Below are 18,769 nucleotides of genomic sequence, written 5' to 3'. Positions count from 1 at the left end.
CCCTAAAAAAAAAAAAAAAGTAGCCATCGTAGAAGTGGTATATACTCTCTTGTTACAGAATCGTTAGTGGATTTTTAGAGAAGGTAGCATGTGAGCTCAGATCCAAATAAAATTAAAAGAGGAAAAATGCAGATACTGGGAACAGGTAGCCAGAAAGAGGGACAGCCTATACAAAGTCCTTGAGATAGGAGCATCTGACACACACTGGCTATCATTTGCAAGGGTCTTGCACCTTATTATTTAATGATAATGTCGCATGTTTTTGTAAGTGACTCTATTTCCATGCTTTCTCTTAAAATCTTTAGATTTATACTTTGAACTATTTGGTTGTTTAAAATGTGTTTTGGAGGTAGGTAAAAGGACCTACTGTTAAACACAGGGAAATCTACTTAACACTCTGTAATAACTTATATGTGAAAAGAATCTGAAAAAGAATGGATATATATATATGTATACGTATGAATGATGGAATCACTTTGCTATACACTTGAAACTAACACATTATGAGTCAACTATACTCCAATAAAATAAAATTCCAGGCTAAATGTATGGAGTATATAAACAGTTTCCCTTGGAGTTCCTGTTGTGGCTCAGTAGAAATGGATCTGACTGGCACCCATGAGGAGGAAGATTTGATCCCTGGTCTTGCTCAGTGGGTTAAGGATCCGATGTTGCAGTGAGCTGTGGTGTAGGTCACAGATGCAGCTTGGATCCCATGTTGCTGTGGCTGTGGTGTAGGCCAGCAGCTACATCTCCGATTTTGCCCCCTACCTTGGGAAACTCCATGCACCCCAGGGTGCAGCCCTAAAAAGACCAAAAAAAAAAAAAAAAAAAAAGAGTATTTCTTAAACACTGAATGACTGAAAAAAAAAATGACTTATTGAAAGTGCCATATAAAAAGGATAACATGATGATGTATAATTATTTATGAAGTACAACTTCTCAACCCCATGGTGACACCCCAGCATTGTTCACTCACTTTGGTTCTGCCACAGAAGGTTTTCTTTCACCCTGGAAGCCTGGTACAGTTTATCTGTTTGTTTAAAATGGTAAACAAGAAGTCAAACTTGTGTGACACTTTGGAGCTAAAATTTATCAGGGATCTTCGTAAAAGCACTACACACACCTGAGTGTTGACTACACTTCCTGTCCTTCCTGAACTGGTCTTGTGGTCTTAACTCACCTCATGAGTTCCAAAAAAAAAAAAAAAAAAAAAAAAAAGCTCTTGCTCTCTTGCTGGTCCTTTATTGTTTGGCTCAGAATCTATTGCTGATGTAGACGTGTGTTCCCAGGGACAATGCTGAGGACTGGGCAAGTTTTTGCTGTTATTGTTGTTTAAATTGAGGGAATATTTCACTTCTGTAGGATTTCTGTGGCTGAAGCACTGTTTTTGCCCACTAGGGTTTTCTTTTCTGTCTATTCAGCTTAGTCTGCCTATGAGGTTTGGTGGCTCTAGGATCTGAGGGACAGCTTTGCACACTGGAAAATTCCAAAAGAGTAGTAAAAGAGAGTTGAGCCTTGTCATATTCTCTGTGGTGTGTAACCTTTCCCATTATTCTAATGAAAATGGCATTTATGATAGCAGTCTTGTGTGAACTTTCAAAAGGCAGTTGTAATAAAACTGCTGCCTGGATTTTAGACCACGTCTTTAACTTTGAACTGTGTAACCATATACTAGAGCCAAAGAGAAACCAAAGCAAAGTTTTCTTTCCCTTCTAAGAACTCAACTTGAATACTCTTGTTTTATGTCCACACTGAGTTAAAATCTGTACAATTCTAGGAAATTAGGAAAGTTTTTTTTGGGAAAAAAAAGAGAATGATAGATATCTCCTGGAAAGTTTTTTTTCTCTGGGTGAGGTTTGCAGTCTAATTTTGATTCTCTAAAGATATGGAGATGGTGTTTACTGGAGCTTACCAGGGTAAACACTCTGATCCTTTTGAAATGACCTCTTCAATCTGAAAAGACCCCTCTAAAGGATCAGCGTCTTCTGCCTCAGGTACCTGGAAGCTAACATTTCCCCTGAGACAACACAGTATACTGAGTTTTGAAAGCATCGCTCCTTTGACGCTGTTGAATTGGAGGGACCATCCACCTAGCATCTGCATTTGTTAGCTTTTCACAGATAACATCTCCGGAGCATCTAAACATCAACTTGCTGATGTTGAACATCATTCCATTAGTTTTCAGAATATCTTTAGGACAGAATCAAGTCACCTTTGTCTTCCCTATTTTGTTTGATACTGGTTGTCAGAGCTGCTCTGCATTTTTCAGTGAGATCGGTTGATTTCCCTCCAAGGCCTGCCTTATACTTGGGCCCATCAGTTATGCCCTCCCTGACATTCCCAGTTGTTCTGTGATTGGCCAAACATGCCCTGGGGATGTCTCTCTCCTAAACTCACATAGACGCCCTAGAAAGGCTGTACTTACAATGAATAATTCCAAAGGCCTTGGGCACTGAGATACTTGGCATTCTGGGAAAGAAAATGTACTCCATTTCTTGTGAATTCTCACAGGAGTTCAGGAATGATTTTCCCTGATTTTTTTTTTTTTTTTTTTTTTTTTGTATATACTGAGATCATGTTTTTCCTTCTGACTTTTACGAGAAAGCTGAGTAAGTAGAGTAAGACCGGGAAGCCTGAATCACGGCCTCTAATTTAATATTTCCAGGGAAAGTGCCACCTCTTCATTTAAACTGGAGTCACAAATCCATATTTCTGCTCTCTCTTTTCTCCTCAGTTTGACAAGAATGGCTCTCTCTGAACTTAGCCAATGGTAAACCAAACATCCTAAAGGAAATTATAGTGAGAATAGGAGGGGAAGTGTGACAGTTATCAGCGCACAATATGACAAGGGCATCCATCACGCCTGTTTTTAGGCGCAGGGTCCAGGGAGAGGAAAAAAGCAATAAAGCAAATGAAAGTGCAGAGGGCTTGATTGACACAACAGTAAGCAGAGCAGCTGTTAACCTCTGACTGTCCTCTTTGTCCTCGTCACACCTGAGGCTGTAATCAGGTGCCTTCCCAGACCCAGGGAAAATGCAAAGCTCTGCTTCAGCAACAGCCCTTTGGGTTCTGTTCTATTATTTTTATTTTTATTTTTTGCTCAATATGAACTCTTTATTATCCTCTCTGGCATGGTGTTTAATCATAAAATAGCTATTCAAACATATGTTGCTGTGATTACTATTTTTCCATTTGTATCTTTAAATTTTTTAATTTTTTTAGTAAAAGAATCTGCACAATGTGAAGTTTACTGTCCTGATCATTATAAAGTGCACAATTCATTTTAGGCACTGTTGGTGGGAATGTAAATTGGTGCAGTCACTGTAGAAAACAGTATGGAGATGCCTCAAAAAACTAAAAACAGGACAACTATATGACCCAGCAATTCCACTCCTGGGTATATATCCAAAATGAACAAAAACACTAATTGGAAAAAGATACATGCATTCCAATGTTCATAGAAGTATGAACAAGTTGCCAAGATAGGGAAGCAACCTAAGTGCCCATCAGCAAATGAATGACTAAAGAAGATGTAATAGACACACACACACACACACACACACACACACACACACACACACACACAGAGGAATACTACTCAGCCATAAAAAAGAATGAAATTTTGCCCTTTGCAGCAACAATGATGGACTTGGGAGATCATTAAGCTAAGTAAAATGTCATACACAGAAAGATAAATACTGTATGACACAACTTATATGTGGAAACTTAAAAATACAACAAAATAGTGAATATAACAACAACAAAAAAAGGAGATTCATAGATATAGAGAACAAACTAGTGATTATCAGTAGGGAGAGGGAAGGGGGAGGACTGACACAAGTGTAGAGGATTAATAGGTACAAAGTATTAGGTATAAAATAAGCAACAAAGGTATATTGTACAACATGGGAAATACAGCCAGTATTTTATAATAACTATAAATGGAGTATAACCTTTAAAAGTCATGAATCACTACATTCTACATCTGTAACTTATATGATATTGTACATCAACTACAATAAAACAAGTGAAAAATAAAAAAACTAAAGCAGATAGTTTAGCAGGGTTAAGTATATTTACACTGTTGTGCAGTAGCTCTCTACAATTTTTCATCTCCTAGAACTGAAACTCTATACCCACTGAACCTCAACTCCCCAATTCCCCTTTCCTCCAGCCCCAGGCAACCGCCATTCTATTTTCCATTTCCTAAAGTTTGACAACTTTAGATACCTCATATAAGTGGAGTCATACAGTGTTTGTCTTTTTGTGACTGACTGATTTCACTTAACATAATGCCCTCAAGGTACATCCATGTAGTAGCATTTGATAGATTTTCCTTCCCGCCTCCCCCCCTTTTTGCTTTTTTCTCTTTATGGCCACACTTGCAGCATATGGAAATTCCCAGGCCAGGGGTGAATTGGAGCTGCAGCTGCAGGCCTAATGCCACAACCATAGCAATACTGGATCCGAGCCATATCTGTGACTTATGCTGCAGCTTTCTGTGTGTATGCCACATTTTCTTTTCTAACTTTTTTTTTTTTTTGTCTTTTTTAGGGCTGTATCCATGGCATATGGAGGTTCCCAGGCTAGGAGTCAAATTGGAGCTATAGCTGCCGACCTACACCACAGCCACAGCAATGCCATATCCAAGCCTTGTCTGTGACCTACACCACAACTCATGGCAACCCACTGCGTGAGGCCAGAGATTGAACCTGCATCCTCATGGATGCTAGTCAGATTTGTTTCCCCTAAGCCTTGATGAGAACTCCACGTTTTCTTTCTCCATTCATCTGTCAATGGACATTTGAATTGCTTCTACTTCTCGGATATTGTAATAATGAGTGTGTCCTTTGTGTTCCGTTTTGCACGAACGTATTTCAAGTGTTCCAGGGACAAGAGTTCCTGTTGTGGCACAGTGGAAACGAATCCGACTAGGTACCATGAGGTTGTGGGTTCAATCCCTGGCTTTACTCAGTGGGTTAAGGATCAATATGGCTGTGAGTTGTGGTGTAGGTCACAGATGCGCCTCGGATCTGGTGTGGCTGTGGTGTAGGCTGGCAGCTGTAGTTCCGATTAGACCCCTAGCCTGGGAACCTCCATATGCTGCAGGTGTGGCACCAAAAAACAAACAAACAAAAAAGTTCTAGGGAAAAACTACAGCTAGAGACCCTTTAGGACTCCTCTTAAGAAGAAGAGTTGCTAGCCTCTAATATTTAGAAATTTATGCAAAATAAATGGCACTGGAAAGTCTCTACAAGTGAAGAGCATTAGGGAGATAAACCAAAAATATAGTTCCAAGGTTTCCTTTCTCTGGTTGAGGAAAAAGCAAAAAGATGATTGTGGAAAAATGAAATGAATTTGTGGGCTTTGTGTCAGGGATGCTTCCATTGCTTCCACAAGGATAGAGAGAACAGGATGAGGTGAGTCGACAGGTGAGAGTACCATGGTTCAGAGGAAGATCTCTTGCCCAAGCATCACCATTTCATTTTCAACAAATCCTCCTGGTTTCCACCAGAACCACTCATCAAATTAATCAGCACTCCTGAAAGACAAAAAAATGTGGTAGTCTTTTGCCCAGGGAATAAAATTCACTACCTCTATCTGGCAATAGACAATCTTTATTATGTGGCCCTGAATTTATTTGTTTTATGGTTTTATCCCCCACCCATTTCATGGAGGCCATGGGGGGTGGGGTGGAGGCAGATTAACTGTTTGACCTAGGTTTTTATCTCAAGCCTGTCAACCTTCTAGTTGTGTGAACTTGAACTAGTTATTTCACACTTTGGAATCTCAGTTTCCTTATCTTTAAAATAGAGATAGCTTTATCCACCTGAGCTATAAAGATTAAATAAAGTTAAGTAGAATAATATATGCTTAGGAGTTCCCATCATGGCTCAGTGGTTAACAAATCTGACTAGCATCCAAGAGGATTCGGGTTTGATCCCTGGCCTCACTCAGTAGGTTAAGGATCTGACGTTGCCGTGAGCTGTGGTATAGGTTGAAGACGTCACTCGGATCCCTCAGCTGTGGCCAGCAGCTGTAGCTCTGATTCTATCCCTAGCCTGGGAATCGCCATATGCTGTCAGTGCAGCCCTAAAAAGACAAAAAGAAAGAATAATAATAAAATAAAATAATAAAAGATAATATTAATAAATAGTAATAATAATAAATAAAATAAAAAAGACCAAAAAATAAAAATTTAATATTTAGCAATTTGAAAAAAATTTTCCTTCCAGAATCTTATCTCCTACCAGTTCTACCTCATCCCTATCCAATTATTTCCCTGACTCATAATTTACTTATATCCTTCTCTCTTCATGAAGAAATTCATCTTTTCTACACTCATTCAAACATAATACATTTCCAAAGGCCAAGATCAAGTGCCAATTACTACATGGAAACCTTCTGGATGAATCTTAAGGGTGACAGGCAACTTGGCAAAGATGTAACTTTGTGATATGTGTAAAAGTAAACCTATTTGACACCTAAATCCTAGTTTTTCTTCTTGTTTGCCATACATCTGAGCTAATTCAATAGAATTTAAGTTTCATTGAGTTAGTGGAATAGAATTGCTTAAAGACTAGCTTCTGCCATTCAAGTCAAGGCTTATCTGGCTTATCTAAATTCCCCCTAGGGTCTGTCTGAAATTTCTTGACTAACTACTTAAAATTTTTTAAAAGGAAGGAGGACTATTTTGGGCCATTGTAGACAGAGAAGGAAAAGATATGAGTTGCCCATTCCTGTTTCTACTCCTGGGCCAAGATAAGCTATTTGCATTGTTTGGGTCCTCTTTTAGAATGCATATAAATGGATATGGATGAGATATTCACAGACTCACTCCATGCTTAGATGCAGTAATTTTTCTCTTTCTGTTGTTTGAATTCTTCATACAAGAAAGTCATTTATGTTTGTTTATTTATTTATTTATTTAATTTGTAGGGCCACACTCACAGCATATGGAGGTTCCCAGGCTAGGGGTTGAATCAGAGCTGCAGCTGCTGGCCTCCACCACAGATGCCACAGCCACAGCAATGCCAGATTTGAGCAGCATCTGCAACCTACACCACAGCTCATGGCAATGCTGGATCCTTAACCCACTGAGAGAGGCCAGGGATCAAACCTGCCTGCATCCTCATGGATACTAGTTGGGTTTGTTACCACTGAGCCATAACAGGAACTCTGATTATTTTTCTTTTAGTTGTGAAAGATATTTTTTCTGTTTGTAGAATTCTTGGCTGACAATCTTTTTTTCAGCATCTTGACTATGTCATTCCACTGTATTCTCTTCTTCATGATTTCTAATGAGAAGTCAGGTGTTAATCTTACAGAGAATCACTTTCATGTGATGAATTGCTTCTCCCTTGCTATTTTCAAGATGCTTTATATTTTGACATTTTGATTAATAACAATGCCTTAACTTACCCTATTCCCATGTCCTGTTGTGGGGGCCTTGAAAACCAGCAGCTCTATAGTCACAGTGAAAACCGGAAGACTAGCAACCATGAGGAGATATAGAATAGAGAAGGCTTGGCTCTCTGGTTAAGCCCCACTTCCAGAGAATTGTCATTATTTAACCTTCCTAGTAGTTCTCTGGAAAGCCCTCCTGGCAGCACTTGTCTTTACTTGACTTGAATCAAAGGTTACTCAATGCAAATCACCTTTTTCTAAGGAGTGTTTGCCAAAAGCAGAATATAATTGGTTAAAATCATAGTAGCCTATGGCAATGATAACAGTGGGGGCAAAAAACAAGCTCATCAAAACAAAACAAAACGAAAAAAAATGTTAAAGGAAAAGTTGAGGAATTAGATGTCCATAGAAGGTTTTGAAAAGCTCTGACAGAGTTCAGGAAATCTGGAAGATCATGACCATGAATAAGGCTAGTCAGAATACACCTGAGAAGACCTTGAGTTATCATCTCTGGCAGACTTTGAGGCTCTTTGCAAGTAGGGAGTGTAGGCTTAGGTAAGGTTATGAACTGCCTGCCTGAGGCATATCCCAACACACACACACACACACACACACACACACACACACACACACACGTGCTCGCACACACACACACAGCTCCTTGACAAAAGCTGGTCAATTTGCTTGTTCCAGGAATTTGAGGAAACCTCTATTCAGTCATTAGCTAGCCACTATGCTAATGAAGCAAAGATTTCAGGCCATAAAAGACTGAGCAACAGACTTTACATAGTTAGTTCAGGAAAATCAGCAAACAAAGTAAGAACAGAAGAGCAATAACAAGAAACAGAAACAACAGCTATTGGGTAAACTTTTGGAAAAGCAAATGCCTAAGTAAATGTATAAATATGTCTTCATATCAAAGGTTGTGTTTAACCTAAATCTGGCTTTCTATATGAAACTTCTTGTATTTTTCTATAGCGAGACAGTGTATGTCCAAAGTTTTGCGAAAGGAAAAGTTGAAGATATAATGCTTATTCTATTTGCCACTGTCATAGATTGTCATATTACTCCCAATTCTTCACTATCTTGTTATAAATTATATACCTATATCTTTTCATGAAACTTTACTGTGCCCTCCCACTGTGGAAATAACATATTTTCCCTACTGATGCTGATATTGGCTTAAATATGCTGATGTTACTTTGCCTTGTTTCTTTGTGCTCTTCCAATTACCATGAGGAGAACATGCCCTGTGTTGCTACTGGCCCAAGGACAAAAAAAAGATGAATGGCACAGATCTGAATTCATCCTGTGGGCTGGAGCCAAGCTCAGATGGCTGACAGCTTAAATTGAGCCATTCTAACCAACCTGCAGAAATACAAGGAAGAAAAATAAATATCAAGTCACTGAATTTGAAGAAGGAGTTTTGTTATACAAGGTTATTATAATAGATGACAAATATCACCAATTGAGAAAACAACTGTTTTTATGATACATGTTTTAATTTTGACAAGTTGTTACAAGTTTTTCATGCCTCGATCTAGATTGTAACTCTTTGCAAATCAGGAAAAATATTTGAAGAGTGGGGTTTAAATAAATATAGGACATCAAATCCATGACCAATAGAAATTTGCTGACAATGAAGTATAAAATTGTCCTACCTTCTTTTTATGAAAATTCTGCTTCCTATATCATTTTTTTTTTCTGATAATTGCCAGTATTTTCTTAGCCTCCTCTGCAGTTGCAATCTCACTTACTAGTGTAAGTGAGAAAGTTAGAACTCTATTTTGAGGTGAATTCTCAAAGGACATTTCAGGTCTGATACATTCTCACCCTCTAATGAATTAAGATCCCTGGGAAACCCTGATGCCGGAGTACAGACTAACATTGCGTATTTCTTTTCTGGTTCTGCTTTTTATCATAGAAAATAGATCATCTCTCAGGGGTGACTCACAATGATCTGCCAAACTCTTTTAAACCTGGAAAATGGGCATATTTCTCAATTGAACTACTAGCTAACAATGGGGTACTGGAAAATAAGTATAAAGCTTCAGCTGTATTAAAAAAAAAATGGTGTGGAAAAAGTTAATATACTTTCATAAAAGAATGCTTTGTCATCAAATTAGTTTTTGCTTCTTTTGAAATATTGCTTTATTCTTTTATACCATCTTTTTAAGTAGAGAAGCATTTATTAAATTAAAGTCAATAGTGGGTATGTAGGAGTTCCCACCATGGCACAGTGTGTGAAGATTCCAACTGCAGCATCTCTGATCACTGCTGAGGCATGGGTTCAATCTCTTGCCCGGCACAGTGAGTTAAAGGATCTGGCATTGCAGCACTTTTGGTGTGAGTTGCTTCTGTTGTTTGGATTCAGTCCCTGGTCTGGGAGCTTCCATATGTCATGGGTGCAGCCATAAATCTAAAAAAAAAAATTGTGGATATGTAAAAAGAAACTGGTATGATACAAAAGAACTAACAGTAGTAATTATCTGTTGTGATATAAGATGGTAGTAGGAATTGGGTGGATTTGGGACAAGCATCATAAAAACTTTTTTTAACATATACTTTTAAAAATTTCTATTTTTGAATCATGTGACTGTATTCCAATTTTTTGAATTATGTAAAAATTAATATAAAATATATGACTTAGGATAGAAACTAAATTTGGTGGCCCAAGCAGGGTTTGATATCTTTACATGATTTGCATAGTTCTAGATGCTAGCAGAAAGGTAATATATTATAACAGTTGATAAATATCATCTGAAAGTAATAATTTTTAGGTGAGGTGAAATCTTGACCCTCAAAGCCGTATATAACTTATATCTGTTCCAACTTTACTGCTCACAGCTATTGCATCATTTAAAATGATGGTATAATTGATGTTTGAATGCTATGCTGTGATTAAGGAGGAATATAACTAGCAAGAAAATATAAGATTTCTATAGTCTATTGCATTGACAAGAAGCTAGTTTATTTATTTATTTTCAAAAAGAGGAGGAATTCAGATTAACCATATATTGAAAATCTACATCCAGCAAAACTCTTCACATCATTGCTAAGCAACTCATTTCCTGGTTGCTTCAGGTCAGCACAGTTGGTGTCAATTTTTATCACTCTGAAAAAAGAAACTTTGGGAAAGTCCAATTCCAGGAGACACCCTAAAATGAAAATCTGAATTTTCAATGAGTGAATGGAAACAGAAATATTTATTTCAATTTCCAGTTCTTACCATTTTAAGAGCATGTTTTGAAAACCCAGCTTTATCTCCACTTGGGCAGGTATAAGAGATTGGGGCTTGTTAATACCTCTGAAAAGGATGTAATGAGAATTAATTAGCTAATGGGTGAAAAATGCTCTTGCTAACTGGCATTTATTATGAACTGGGGTTATAAGAAAAGATAAATGTGTGTGAGTATATATACATATATGTGTGCACATACATATATATATGCATATATAAATATATATATACATTTATATTGCTGCCTCTGATATATTTCATTTCTTTCTTACGGTCTTGAGAACCTCTCTCCCTCATTCTCATCCAGTTAATTTTGTCATTACATTGAAGATGCACTTGCATGAGGTTTATGTTTTTTTAATGACTTGGAAGATTCATTTGGAAGGACAGCGTATATTCCTTTTCCCAATGAGTAGGTAGAAAATGAGGTCAGCCATAGAAGTTACTGCCATCTTCGTTCTGTGCACTGTGAACCCAAGAGACTATATTTCCAATGCTTAGGGGTCTCATTCTTGCTGGCTTCTCTGGAGAAGCATGAGGGCAGACATTACCCTTTGAATCTTGGCTCCAAAGCATCAGCTCAGCCAAAGTGAGAGACCAGCTTGGAGGTCTGCCTTCCCCTTATGTTGTAGGGTCCCTTCTTTCCTCAGGCACTCAATTACTTAAATTACAGAATTGGAAGTGACTTTGCAATTTTAGAAAGCTAATCGAATGTAGTCTTAGGAAATGCAAGACCTATAATGCTCCAGGGAGAGCTCTCCAAATTCCATTGAATTTTTTCCAATCAACATGCTCGGACACAGGTCCAGTGCAGTAGAAGAAGGGGATTCAGTGAAAGGTTTGAGGCTGTCCTTGAAACTTCTGCCTTGGATCATTACTAAAGTGTCTGTTGGTCACTACTGGAGCCCACTCATTGGTAATACTAACGGTAATGTTGATGGGCTAGTGCCCTCTTCCCCACACCGTCTGTCTCCAGCAACCATAAACTTGGTCTTTTTTTTTTTTTTTCCCTATGAATTTGGGTCTTTTTTAGATGCCACATATTAGTGAGATAATGCAGTATTTTTCTCTGTCTGACTTAGTTCATGTACCCTCAAGGTCCATCCATGTTGTTTGCAATGGCAAGGCTTCCTTCATCATGATGGCAGTATAGTACTCCATCCTGTGTTTGTGTGTATATGACATTTTATTTACCCATTTATCTGTTAATGGCCACTTAGAAAATTGAGAGAGAGTTTAGTAAATTATATGAAATGTGACAATGCTAGGAAATGGTAAAGAGCTTTAGCACCAGGACCCCGGCATAGAAATACAATAACAATACAAGTGTTCAGCTGGATCCATTCTTGGCCAGGGATTAGTCTTATAATAATGATAAGATAAACAGAAGATCCAGAAAGAGAGCCTTAGAGACATGTTGAGGAGCATGTAGCCAACTGTGTCAAGTACATAGCAAAAGGTAAATAAAGTCTGTAAGATTTGGCTAGAAGATCCATGGTGATCCAAGAGGAGAACATAGCCATTGGGAGAACTTCTGTAACTGAGCTCCTGGGCACACAAACCTTTCTGTGTCTTTCATTTCCTGATTTTAGGGAATAATCTCAGCCTCCATGGCCTTCCCTGAGTTCCAAAAGGAAGTTGCTAATCAGAGAAGGGAGGGGATGCGGAAACCAAGGAGGAGCAAAGCAGCCTTGGGGGAGGGTCCTGGTTCCTTCTTAAGGAATATACATAACACTATCTTTGAGAATTTCTGTAGCACTAAAACCTCCAACAAACAGAAGAACTACTTGATGAAGTATTCTTCATTCCAGGAAGGAGGACCATCAAAACCAGTCCTGGGGCCCAAAACACCAGCTTTGAGAAACAATGAAAGCTTGCCTCTACTCTGATCCTTATCTATGGCCCTGATCCTTATTCTACTCCCCAAACTATGAAAGCACCTCCTAACCCCTTCTAAGAGGGGCACAGTCTTTAAGACATTAGCCTGCTGTGGCCCCCTTTGCCTAGTAAAGCAATAAAGCTGTCTTTTCCTCCTTTACCCAAAACTCTTGTCTCTGCATTTCACTTTGGCACTGGTGAACAGAGGCTGAATTTTGGCAACAGTAATATTGACCGTAATATTGAAGATAAGTCTAAATTGGGCAACAACACTGGCACTTGTAGAAGTGTCTTAGTTAGCCCAAGATGCTGTAAGAAAATACCAATACCATTCAGTACTTTAAATAACAATCATTTATTTCTCATAGTTCTGGAGAAACAATCATTTAAACAACAATCATTTATTTCTCATAGTTCTGGAAATGCCAGATCAGGGTGATTCAAATAACATCACATGTTGGGGTTAGGGTTTTGAGAAATAAAATATTGCCTGTTTTATTTATAAACAAAGGATGCCACAGAATTCAGCAATTATAGCCACCTCCAAGTAAGCCAATGAGCCCTGGGGGAACTCAGGAAGGAAAAAAAGAATATCTGCTATCTAGCAGCCATTAGACTGCAGCCACTCCCCAGGGTGCACCTGAGGAAACTCAGCAGGTGAAAGCACAGAATACTGGTCCCAGATAGCTTTCAGTGAGCCCAGACTTTTGCATCTTCCCATATGTAAAAAACTGCTAAATTCCTTAACTTGACATATCTTGTTTTCCTTTTTAACTGTAATTTTGTGTTCCTGTTACCTTCCCTTTGTTGCAAAACTCCTGTATATCCTAGCTATGCCTTGCCTCCTAGGAGCAGTTTCTCAGTGTTATTTGAGATGCTGCCTCCAGGGCTTTGGTCCTCATTTTGCCCTCCATAAAGTTTAACTCTCAACTTTTAGGTTGGCCTATTGTTTTAGTCAACAATTTTAACATGACTTTTGGGGGAACATTAAAAAAAATATTTAGTCCTGTTGACTTAAAAAAAATGCACAACCTGAAATTTAAGAGCTAAGTTTTATTTGGGATAAAATTAGGACTTATGACCAGGAGAGATAGCATCTCAGGTAGCCCTAAGAATCCACTCCCAGGAGGTGAGGGGGGAGCTAGGATATATGAATTTTTGCAACAAAGGGAAGGTAATAGTGATAGGGATGGAGGTAGCTGGGGAAGTCCTAATAAGGGACCATAAGATAGAGAGGGAAACTTAGGGAACTTTGGGAGATCACTGTGAGTTAATAATTGCTCAAGAAAGCCATCAGAACAGGCAGGCTTGCTTGGCTAGTGAGCTATGCCTCAGGTCGTTGGGTGGGGGTTGGAGTGAGGCCTGCATTCAGGTTTAGATCAAGGGCATGAGTTTAAAGACCACCCTTTTGCGGATTTGAATAAGTACCATGACAGTTTGACCTTATAGGGTCAAATACTCTCTTACTATATATCAAGGAGGAGATACTACTATATGCTAAGAAAGAGGAAGAGGTGCTCTTTTCCTACCCCCACTTCCCTTGGATTATAAAACTGTAGCCCACCTAATCCTGGGGTAGAGCCTCCTTTGTAGGAGAAAATGTCCCAATAAAATGTAGAAAGGAGAGACCCCAGCCATGATGACTAAGCAAAGTCTAGCCAACTGCCCCAACCAGTCCTCCCCCATGCATCTGCTTCCGCATCTACTACCTTGCCTGACGTCACTCCAGTCCAACTAGTCAAGCTTGGACCCGGAAGACGTAGCCCATAAAAGCCTTGTGAAACCCTTCTTCCGGGCTCAGACTCTGGAGAGCGATCTCCTCTGAGCCCGCCGGCGTAATAAAACTGAGTTCTCCAACTCTCTGAGTGCTCGCTTGGTTTCTTGCCGGGTAAAAGAGCTGATCCACTGCAGCCGCAAAGCTGCCGGAGCTGGTAGGCTACAGCCACAGGGCTGTCGCCAGAGCTGATACGCTGCAGCGCAGGGCTGCTGGGTATCTGCCGTAACACCTTGTCTGTCTGCTTACATTCCTCACAAGCATTTTATCTAAATAAATCTATTTTTTGCTTCTTACTTTGTCTCTGGCTGAATTCCTTCTGTGCAAAGGGACAAAGAACCTGAACCTTAGTAAATCCAGACTCTGGGTGAGTGATTCTAATTTAAAAACCATGGGTTCAAGTCCTCCTGTGAGTTTAGGCTGGGTTCAAGTCCTGGCATGTGGGTTCATGTCCTGGCATATGGGTTCAAGCCCCAATCTGGGTTCTGGCTAGTTCAAGTCATAAGAGCTGTCAGTTTCAATAGGAAAAAAAGATTTACAGAAAACCAGATTTAGAGAAAACCAGTTTCTATGGGAAGATGTAAATGTCAGGGCTTACTGGAATCCTTTGATATGCACCCCAGAGGAATTCCCATTGTTAAAAATCTCAGCAAGTTAAAAACCTCACATAGTGTCCATGAGTATGTGGGTTCAATTCTTGGCCTCACTCAGTGGGTTAAGGTTCCAGTGTTGCCACAAGCTGTAGCATAATTTGCAGATGTGGCTTGGACCTGGCATTGCTGTGCCAGCTGCAGTTCCAATTCAACCCCTACCTTAGGAACATCTATATGCTACAGGTATTGTCTTAAAAGAGTTTAATCCCTGCAACTGGGGATTAAATTTCTTGCTTCATTTAGAGAGATAACTCAGGTGGAGATATACAGAGTTTGTTGCAAACAGGAGAATGTGTTGGTGGATTATATTTTGTGTTTTTTTTTTTTTTTTTTTTTTTTTTTTCACCAGGTAAGAAATGAGGCATAAATAGTGCTGCATCATGTAAATGCCATCTAGCGGGTCATACCCAACCCCCAAACATGGGCCCCTTCTATCCCTTCTTCCATCTTTGGTCCTTGTTACAATAAATATCAATGAAAGTGCAGCGAAACATGAAGCAAAATTGCATGCATTGGATGAAAAGTCACTTAGTGTTAAATTGCACGCTCAAATCAAAAAAGGAAATTATGACTGTTTGATATTAAACTATTGTATCATTACAGAAAGCAGAAAAATATAAATATGCATCTTAGCTTAAGCTTTTAGATATTAAAATGACATGGATAAGCATGTCTAATATTGTCCACAGGAATTCACATGTTTGACTGCTTTCTAGCCCATTGTTTGGCAATAATAAATTAAGTAATAATATTTAAATTTTATTAAAATATTTATTGAAATATTTATTTAAATATTTATTACATGCCCAAAACTTGATGTATGTTTTTTTAAAAAAAACTCATTGAAGTATAGTTGATTCTGCTGTACAGCAAATAACTCAGTTATACATAGATATATTCTTTTCTTTTTTTTTTTTATCTTTTTGCCATTTCTTGGGCTGCTCCTGCAGCATATGGAGGTTCCCAGGTCAGGGGTTGAATCGGAGCTGTAGCCACCGGCCTATGCCAGAGCCACAGCAACGCGGGATCCGAGATGCATCTGCAACCAACACCACAGCTCACAGCAATGCCGGATCCCCAACCCACTGAGCAAGGCCAGGGATCGAACCCACAACCTCATGGTTCCTAGTTGGATTCATCAACCACTGAGCCACTACGGGAACTCCATACATAGATATATTCTTTTCCATTATGGTTCATCAGAGGATATTGAATATAGTCCCCTGTGCTATGCAGTAGGCCCTTGCTGTTTATCCATTCTATGCATGCTAGTTTGCATCTGCTAATCCCAACCTCCCAATCCTTCCCTCCATCCACCTCCACCCCTTTGGCAGCCACAAGTCCATTCTCTATGTTTGTGAGTCTGTGTTTCATAGATATGTTTTAGTGTATTTTATTTTAATTAATTGTCATGACAATGTTATGAAGTGGATTTTACTTTTATCTCTGTTTCAGATGAGGGCATTGAAACTCAGAAGGATGGTGTCACTTTTCAAGGTCACATAACTGGTGGGTGAGTAGTGAACAAAGATTCAAATCCACGTTTACAGAATCCAGAAACATCAGATTTTAATCACTTACTGTTCTGCCATCCACATTAGTCGCTCTCTTTTCTCACCTGGAGATGAGGCCCTGAAAAAGAATGGAAAGGAGGAGAGACTTCTGTTGGAGGTAGGAGGTCTGTAGGAGGAATAGGAATGATTCAGTGATGCTGGAGGTCACCTTCATTAATTAACTGGATTCATGCTGAACAGTTTACAGAGGAGGGGCCAGAATGGGTGGATTTGTTAGGTGTGTGTATTAGGCAATTGAAATTGTTTTATGTTGAATATTTTGATTTTGGACATATACATAGCAGAGCTTTCAAGGAATACTTTAAATTTCAGTCTTCAAAAGAAGAAAGTTTGAAAGTTTTTAGGGAACTGTTTCATTACAGTATAGAGTCTGATTTCTATGCCAATGACATTTTTCAAGAAGTTATGTTTTTGACCTATGCTCATCCAAACTCAAATTATTTCATAATGGTTTCATGTTCTTGCTAAGGTGTCTATATTTCTCCCTAAAGCACTAGATAGTTATGCTCTTTCCTGATTGATGTCTTGCCTTTTATCAACCAGACTAAGTGGGAGACAAGATAGATTGGAGCAGAGTTCATTCTCTAACTAGTTGAGGTTCCGTAAGAGATGAAACTTCAGTGCTACCCATTGTTCCAAATTCTGCAAGTTTACTCACTTTGGAGAAACATATTATTCACACTCACATAAATGTCTTTGAACATACATCAAAATATTTTAATAATTTAAAAATAAAATTCAAACACCTATTGAGTCAAAACCCTTTATATAATGTTTTTGAAATGAAGCTAAATATGGAAAACAGTTTGACTGTACCCTTTAACTTTTCTCCAGTCATGCATTTTTCTGGTTCCCGTGCTTACAATCTCCTCACCCTACACCTACCCACTTCAATGCACACACTCACACACACGGGTCTGGAATGTTCTCTATTTGTCTGGTGAACTAGTTGTTCTCAGAGTCCTATCAAGATCATATTCTGCAGTTTCCTTGTGGCTCAGCGGGTTAAGAACCTGACGAATATCCATGAAGATGTGGGTTCGATCCCTGGCCTTGCCCAGTTAAGGATACAGTGTCACCGTGAGCTGTGGTATAGGTCACAGATTGGCTCGGATCTGGTGTTGCTATGGCTGTGGCTGTGACTGGTAGCTGCAGCTCTGATTTGACCCCTAGCCAGGGAATTTCCATATGCCACAGATGTGGGCCTAAAGAGACAAAAAAAAAAAAAAAAAATCAACTTATGTGTCAATTTTTTCTCTCTTCTTTCCTCCATCACATTCTATCTCTCTCCCTTTATGACTGAGGATGCATTGTACAAACCTCTTCTGTGGTGTTCTGTACATATAGGCACATACTTTCTCAACTCTCATTGGATTGTGATAAATCAGGGATGAGTCTGTGCCTAACTTTCCACATTCCTTACCTCTGCAAATATGTAACATGTAAGTCAGCTGTCAGATGGGCCAGTTCTCATTTCCATCTCTGTCTCTTAGGCCCTGGAAGTGGGTACTCTATAATAAAGAGCAACATCAGTATATACCTTTCTTCCACTTAGCTGTTGGCTGTTAAATTTTATTCGGAGTCTTAAGGCAGCCTCATTAATAAGATGTAGCTTCCAAGTTCCCTTAGACACCACCTTGTATCTTCTCCATGATAACCACACTTACAATTGAAAATAGAAACTATAGTGTCATTTGAGCCTCACAATGATAGATACAAAATTAACCTTTGAACAGTGCTAGAAAAATGCTGGAGAACACCAGCCCAGGGAGGGAACAGATGAATTTACTATTGTTCACTACGAAGGACACAGCCGGAGAGACATGAAAAGTCCACAGAAGCCCAGGGTCCTGAGACCTCCCTGACCTTCTGCCCTTAAGTCATCTGGCTCTTCTTTTAGAAGGGTCAGTCTTCAGCAGTTTTGATTTTCCTTTCTTTTAATTATCATGCTGGGGAGACATAGCTGGTCTTCATAGAGTAACTGTAAGTTATTTCAGCAATAATCTTCAAAGTTTTCTGTTAATATTAATAGCCAAACCAAAACCAGGGTTTCAGTGTTCCCCTACAGTTCCTTGTCCCCTGCCCTGGGAGCCTGCCCAGGGGACATAGGGACCATCTCACCACCTTCATGACATGCAACCCAGGGCATCCTTCCTTTAGCATCCCAGCTCCAGGCTTCACTATTACAACACTCTCCAATTCTTCTTCAACTATTTCTTCTGTTGATTTTACAGGTCCT

General features: G+C 39.1%; 1 long non-coding RNA gene across 1 annotated transcript in view; it reads left to right on the top strand.

Annotated features, from left to right (window-relative positions):
* Positions 1-18,769, top strand: part of LOC146395449 (uncharacterized) — a 73,055-nt gene that overhangs the window by 12,697 nt on the left and 41,589 nt on the right. The window contains exon 2 of the long non-coding RNA XR_014831066.1: positions 16,412-16,469. This is a non-coding gene — a long non-coding RNA (uncharacterized LOC146395449). The remainder of the gene's footprint in view (positions 1-16,411; positions 16,470-18,769) is intronic.

This window comes from Sus scrofa, chromosome 16, assembly GCF_054392235.1.
Source record: "Sus scrofa isolate SSC_HxYL_T2T_F1_AM1 chromosome 16, Sscrofa_HxYL_maternal_Yorkshire_Landrace_v2.0, whole genome shotgun sequence".
Classification (NCBI taxonomy): domain Eukaryota; kingdom Metazoa; phylum Chordata; class Mammalia; order Artiodactyla; family Suidae; genus Sus; species Sus scrofa.
Note: the sequence above shows the minus strand (reverse complement) of the source record. Positions and strands in the feature narration are given on the sequence as shown.